Source organism: Bidens hawaiensis, unplaced genomic scaffold (genome assembly GCF_021521415.1).
Source record: "Bidens hawaiensis isolate Kalapana, Puna unplaced genomic scaffold, B.hawaiensis_p1.1 tig00003956_1, whole genome shotgun sequence".
Taxonomy (NCBI): Eukaryota; Viridiplantae; Streptophyta; class Magnoliopsida; order Asterales; family Asteraceae; genus Bidens; species Bidens hawaiensis.
In genome coordinates, this window is record NW_027491227.1 from 175,988 (window position 1) to 182,107 (window position 6,120).

A 6,120-nucleotide genomic window follows, 5' to 3' on the forward strand; every position below is an offset into this window, starting at 1 on the left:
ATTGATTTGAGTAATCAAACCAACGGGATATTACTCAAGTCAATATAAGCACTAACATCAAACCACTAAATATACATCATCTAAATTGTTATTCCATGAACCCAACGTGAATTAGTTTAATAATTTAGATAGTGGAAATAAACATATTTGTTTCATTATACCCAACGGTGTTTTAAAATAAATATGTTTAAGAAATTATTTGATATAACATTTTAAGTTCAATTGTTAAATGAACCAACGAGATGTTAATAGTTGAACATGATATGTGTAATTTTACCTATTATTTGGTGTTAGTAATAGGTCATTATTTTATATCTGATATGTTTTATTTTGTATCCTAATTTTTATGTGTATAGTCATAACTGAGCATAATATTTATTCTTTACATGCAACAGCATCTAACTTACGATCAGGTTCCAGTTATTTGCACAGAATAGAACCTTTGAACGGAAATAACTTTGGTACTTGGATAGAACAAGTTAAGTTGGCCTTGGGATTTATGGACCTTGATTATTCTTTAAGGCATGATGCTCCTCTCCTCTTGCCGATAATTCAATGGTAGAACAAAGGAAAATTCATGATTGGTGGGAGCGTTCTAACAGAATGTCACTTATGATAATCAAGAATTCAATCTCTCCTACTATTAGAGGAGCCATCCCTGATTCGGAAAATGCTAAGGCTTACTTAGACTTGGTTGAGGATCAATTCAAAGGTACCTCAAAAACTAATGCTGGTATCTTAATCCTTAGAATGTTAACTACCAAATACAACGGGACTAGTGGGGTGCGTGAGCATATCATGATGATGAATGACATGGCTAATCAATTGAAAACTCTAGACATGGAAATCAGTGAAGGTTTCTTAGTTCACTTCATTATGACATCTCTTCCTTCTCAGTTTGATCTTTTTAAGATTAACTATAATACTCAAAAAGAGAAATGGAAGATGAGCGAATTGATTGCCATGTGCGTTCAGGAAGAAGAACGCTTAAAGCTAGAAAGCATGATGTTGCTCACCTAACCACTTTTGACTCCAATAAGAAAAAGAGCACATTCAAAGGCAAGGGTGAAATGGGAAATAAGTCAAAACCCAAAAAGTTCTCTACACCTGGAGCAAGTACTAACATAACTAAAGGCACTCCTAAATGTTGTTTCTGTCACAAGAAAGGGCATTATCAAAGGGATTGTTCAAAGTTTAAGGAATGGCTAGCGAAAAAAGGTATTGCCCTAAATCTTATGATTCATGAATCATTTAATGTTAATGTTCCTTGTAATACATGGTGGTTTAACTCTGGTTCCACTGTACATATTTCTAATTCTTTACATGGATTCCGTACAATAAGGAAGCTGGCAAGAAACCAACGGACGGTTAAAGTGGGAAATGGCTTGGTTTCCGAAGTGGAAGGCGTGGGGACTCTTTCTTTAGTTCTAGAAGGAGGCTTCATTTTAAATTTACCTGAAACTTTATATGTACCAACTATTACTAGAAACTTAATTTCTGTTCCTAAACTAGATCGTGACGGATATGTATTTACATTAGGAAATGGTAAATGTATTATACGTTTCAATTCCCGCAATGTTGGTTATGGTCTATTGGAAGATGGTGATCTTTATAAATTACGTCTAGATCATAATTTTTCGGAATCCCTATTGTCTTATAATGTAGAAGAAAACTTTGTATGTAAAAAGAGGAAAAGAATTACAGAGACTTCATCTAAATTGTGGCACCAAAGATTAGGCCATATTTCACGAGAAAGAATAAATCGACTCGTGAAAAATGAAGTACTACCAAAACTAGACTTTTCCGATTTTGAAGAAAAATGTATTAAGTGTATTAAAGGAAAAATGACCAAGAAAATTAAGAAAGGTTCCACTAGAAGCACAAGATTACTTGATTATATCCATACCGACATATGTGGTCCTTTTCTTACTGGTATTGGAGGGCATAAGTCGTTTATTACTTTTATTGACGACTATTCGCGTTACATGTACTTGTATTTAATCCATGAAAAATCTGAAAGTTTATAAACTTTTAAAACCTATAAGGCTGAAGTTGAGAATCAACTAGACCGGAAAATAAAGGTTGTAAGATCAGACAGGGGTGGAGAATACTACGACCGACACACTGATGTTGGACAAAGCCCGGGGCCTTTTCATGAATTTTGTAAGAATCATGGTTTAATAAATCACTATACCATGACCGAGATTGCTCAACAAAATGGTGTAGCTGAAAGGCGTAATCGTACTCTTATGGATATGGTACGTAGTATGTTGGCTAATTGTGATCTCCCTTTATTTCTTTGGACTGAAGCATTAAAAACAGCCGTCCACATACTTAATTGAGTTCCTTCTAAATCTGTCCCTAAGACTCCATTTGAACTTTGGACGGGAAGGAAACCTAATTTAAATTATTTTAAAGTATGGGGATGTCCGGATGAAGCTAAACTATATAATCCACATTCCATTAAATTAGATATGAAAACTGTTAGCTTCTCTTTTATTGGATATCCCGAACGTTCAAAAGGATACCGATTTTATTGTCCTTCTCATTCTACAAGAATTGTTGAAACTAGACATGCTGAATTTCTTGAGTTTACAAATTTGAGTGGGAGTGACGATGGTAGGCAAATAGATCTTCAAGTAGAAATTGAAGAGGCACCAATACCGGTGCAAATTAATCAGTCACTTGAACCATCTAATGATTTGCCGGTTTCTCATAATGATAATGTGATTAACACTGAGGAACCATCTACATCGAATCCCGTAACATCTCATGAAGTTAATGAACAAGAGACTCAAGAACCGCCACTAAGAAGGTCTTCTCGACCTAGGCGACCCATAGTTTATGATGAATTTGTGACTTACCTTCATGAGACCGACTTTGATTTGGGTAAAATAAATTATCCAACTACATTCAAAGAAGCCATGAATTGCGACCAACCAGCCAAATGGTTAAGTGCCATGGAAGATGAGTTAAACTCAATGAAAATAAATAATGTTTGGACACTTACTGAATTACCAAAGGGTGCTAAGCCTGTAGGTTTTAAGTGGGTCTATAAAACTAAATTAGACCCTAATGGAAACATTGAACGTTATAAAGCACGCTTGGTTGCAAAAGGATATACCCAAAGAGAGGGAATTGACTATCAGGAGACTTTTTCCCCAGTGTCAAGAAAGGATTCTCTAAGAATAGTTATGGCCTTGGTAGCACATTTTGACTTAGAGTTACATCAAATGGCATCATCATCATAATTGAAAGGCAATTAGACTCTTAATCAAGATCATCATCATGGCATTATCTTCATCAAACACTCAAAGGAATGAATCTTCTCAATCAAGTAAGTTTTATAACCCATTATTTGTGGTAGATTAATTTGGGACTTGTATAATTGATATCATATGTTGAAGTTGATTCAACATCAAGTACCCCGGATGACAGAAATTCACCGTTTAAAAAAAAGTTATCATGCTTATTTAAAAAAACAATTGGGAATGAAAGAAATGAGAATCATCCATTACCAAGATAATCATCCGCATAAGCATGGTTGCATGACGTTTCAATATAAATGGATGAAGAACACAATTTGGGACACTTTAATAAGAACAATGCAAAATTAATAACTTCAGCAAAGGATGATTTTAGTTATATTATATATAGGGACGTGGATGAGAATTAAATAATGAATGCTCATAAATAATCTGTCAAATTTTACTTACCCTTGTTAAACGATTCAACCCGATCGATCTTTAATTAGATATGTGAAGAAACACAGATCCGATCCCCGGGTATGGGTCCTGGATTCAATGAGTCCACAGGGTAAAATACGATAACTACTACCAAAATATGAGTATAACTTCCCAAAGTCCAATGACCGGAACCTGCAAAACAGACACCGTGAGTCTCGTTACAGGAAGGGCAAGAGGAGAAAGTACTGAAGTAAATAGACTAAGTGTAGTCAGAATGTAGGTGAGTGAATGAATACCTCATACCGTTTGACAAGGTATTTATATCCGATGGATGTAGAAAGGTGATTAGGCCAGCTGCTCTCTTCTAGAAGTTCTTTGGTAACTATCTGGATAGGTGTCCTCTCATGATAGGTTGAGCTATACGTCCCATGTGCATAGGTATAACAACCTGGACACGTGTTATCCAGTGATAGGATGGATCGCACCCTGGCCATGTGCACGGTTATAACAACCTAGCCAGGTGTCCTTTGTTCATTGGTTGATACATCACGTATTCCCCAAGTAAGAATTGTGATCCTTCTTCTAGAGAGTAGTTAATTGGTGACAACTGTCCCGCTGACATTGTCTTCCATTTGTTTAGGCGGACAGATGTCTTGTCCTGCGGATGACTTTTGGGGTGCCAGGATGCTTCCGCGCGTGTTATGAGGACGTTCTTCCTCTACCGTGATATGCGGGTGATCCATATGTCCTGCGGGTGGCCTATTAGAGGTTCCTCTGTGACCCGCGGGTGGTACTTAAGGGTATTTGGGTCTTTTTAGTACACTACCTCTATAAGTCCCCCAGTCCAGTGTTTCTTCCGTGTGTAGTCTTTATGCGGGTGAAATTCTGGACTTAACGTGTGTTGGGGATTTTTGAATTAGGTAGAAAATATCTTCTGTTGGTATGGATAATCATGAAAAAAGGACAAGTTGACCACTCGCAGGCGCATGAACAGATGATGGAACGTTTTTGACGGCTATCACTGTACCCGACTGTGCAACTTTTTCTCTTTTTCGAATTTCCCGCGTGACGTGGCAGTCATTGATTAGGCGATGGTTTCTCTCTCTACTGTTCATATCCCATCGCATTAATTGCGATGGGTATAAATAAGGAGAGACTCCTTCTTTTTGAAGTTTTATCACTCTTTTCTTCTGATTATATTCGTAATTTCTCTGAACTTTTCATATATCTTTCTTCTATCTTATTGAATTCTATTATAATGTCGAACGTTCAGACTGAAGTTGATGAAATAGAAGTTTCATGGGATTACTCGGAGTATGAAAAATTGCTGGAAACTTATGGTATTCCACCTGAGTGGGGACCGGAGTTCCCTTCCCCTGGTTTTATCGCCAGTTTCCCACTGTCTGGGAAAATGGCTGTGTATGCTGATTATTTTGTTCATGGGAATTTCCGTTTTCCCATTACAAAATTTTTCGAAAGAGTTTTGACTGCTTATGGGATCCATCTATCTCAACTACATCCGCGTGCTATGATGCGAATTCGTCATTACGAATTTGTATGTATAGCGCGTGACATGCTGCCCCACTTTGATAGATTTCCGGTTTTTTACCGTCTTGCTAACCGTAATGGCTAGTATACATGCCAAGGATTTTTCGACCGGAGCATTGGGTATGAAGTTGAAAAGTTGTCCATAGATTGGCGTAGCAAGTTTTTCTGGATATCTGAGGATGTGGTGCCTTTGGCCATGGTTCGTCGCCCAGTGAATTCTGCTCTTCCGGATGTTGTCACAGCTGCTCATGAAGGTCGTGAGTGGTATCGTGTTCTTACCATGGAGCCATCACCCATGCGTGCTTTGCCAGAAGAAGCATTAGTGTGGTCAGGCATGAGCCGGTTGTGACCGACGGAGTTTATGGAACCCATTTTTGCAGATCTGAATGAGCGTAAGTTGTCTTTTATTGTCTCTTTTCGTCTTTGAATATTTTTATGATTAAGTTTTTATCTTTTCAGGTCGGAGTCCTATGTTTAATGCTCTTTTTGAGGACAGGGGTTGTGTCCGTAAGAGTATCCGCGAGGCGGGAGACCAACCTATTCTTGAAAAAACCAAGTCTCAATTTCTTTTTCCGAAGAAGGTTCGAGCTGAACCTGTAATTTCGAATGCCACCTTTGAAACATGTGCGTATGTTCTAAACCCTCCTCTCCTTATTGCCATTTTTTCCGACGGAATGATGATGGCGATGTTTCTACATTTTCTGCTTCTGAAGAGGAGGGAGACTTTGATGCTTCTGAACTTTCCTCTGTCTCATCTTTATTGGCAGAATTGGAGAAAAAGAGAGCTTTCGTAGCTTCTCAAGCGGGTCACATAGGTGTGAAGGCTGCAGATACTGAGGCGGGACCGTCGAAGAAAAAACGAAAAATTCACCGTCCTAAGAAGCCG